This window comes from Bison bison, unplaced genomic scaffold, assembly GCF_000754665.1.
Source record: "Bison bison bison isolate TAMUID 2011002044 unplaced genomic scaffold, Bison_UMD1.0 scf7180017864518, whole genome shotgun sequence".
NCBI classification, from domain to species: domain Eukaryota; kingdom Metazoa; phylum Chordata; class Mammalia; order Artiodactyla; family Bovidae; genus Bison; species Bison bison.
The window spans coordinates 14,242,784-14,244,425 of record NW_011495071.1 but is presented as its reverse complement, the minus strand read 5'-3'; positions in this window follow the sequence as shown (position 1 = coordinate 14,244,425).

Below are 1,642 nucleotides of genomic sequence, written 5' to 3'. Positions count from 1 at the left end.
AGTCTGTCACTGTTTCCATTGTTTCTCCATCTATATGCCATGAAGTGATGGGACCGGATGCCATGATCTTAGTTTTCTGAATGTTGAGTTTTAAGCCAACTTTTTCACTCTCCTCTTTCACTTTCACTTTCACCAAGAGGTTCTTTAGTTCTTCGCTTTCTGCTATGAGGGTGGTGTCATCTGCATATCTGAGGTTATTGATATTTCTCCCAGCAGTCTTGATTACAGCTTGTCCTTCATCCAACCCAGCGTTTCTTATGATGTACTCTGCATATAAGTTAAATAAACAGAGTGACCATATACAGCCCTCACGTACTCCTTTTCCTATTTGGAACCAGTCTGTTGTTCCATGTCCAGCTCTAACTGTTGCTTCCTGACCTGCATACAGATTTCTCAAGAGGCAGGTCAGGTAGTCTGGTATTCCCATCTCTTTAAGAATTTTCCAGTTTATTGTGATCCACACAAAGGCTTTGGCATAGTCAATAAAGCAGAAATAGATGTTTTTCTGGAACTCTCTTGCCTTTTCGATGATCCAGTGGATGTTGGCAATTTGATCTCTGGTTCCCTTGCCTTTTCTAAATCCAGCTTGAACATCTGGAAGTTCACAGTTCACATACCGTTGAAATGCAGCCAATAATAAATATTAAAAAAAGAATTCAGATAGGCTATGGCAGGACTGGCTCAGGGCCTCGGCTGAGAAGGTTGGGTGGCTACAGGAGACTTCAGGGCTGGGCCAGGAGTCACATGGAGACACCCTTACCCAGGTGCCCAGGTATGCTGGCTAGTGTCCAGGCCTCCAGTGTGGCGGATTCCAGGGCACCTGCACATGGCCTCTGTGTGACCTCGGCTCTCAGCTTGGAGGTCTCAGGGTCAACCTTCCTACCCCGAACCTGAGTGTCCCAGGTAACAAGACTTTTTCTGCCCTAGCTTCAGAAGTTCTGAACTGTCACTCCTTTTGAATTCTATTATTTAGAAGCAAATCACAGTCCTGGCAGATTAATGGGGAGGATGACTAGACCCCAGCTCTTGAGCGGAGAATGAAGAGTGTGGGTCTCCCCTACCCAGCACGGGGCCGTGGACCTGAGCAGAGACCAGCTAGACATGGGTGGAGGTAAGACAGGAGAGAAGCTGAACTTATCTCTCCTTGGGCAGTTTCACTTGACTGTGGCTTCAGTTTCCCTGAAGACTCTACGTCTCCAGTCCAGAGCTTTCTTCTGAGCTTCAGACCTGTATGTCCAACTACCTGCCTGCTTTCTCTTTCTGTGCCCTGGTGTCTTTTGGAAAATTGAGATGCTGATACTCTCTATTAATAGAGTGACCACCAGAATTAAATGAGATAGGACTTCTCTGGTGGTCCAGTGGATAAGAATCAGCCTTCCAATGTGGGGGACACAGGTTCCATCCCTGGTCCAGGAAGACCCCACATGCTGCAAGGCCACTAAGTCCATGCACCACAACTGCTGAGCCTGCGCTCCAGAGCCTGCGCTCCACAGCAGGAGAAGCCACCATAGTGAGAAGCCTGTGCGTGGCAACTGGAGAAAGCCCTGCAGTTAAGAAGAGCTAGCACAGCCAAAAAGTAAATTAATTAAATATTTTTTTAAAAGAATTAAATGAGATAATACAATGTCTTTAATGAAATGCC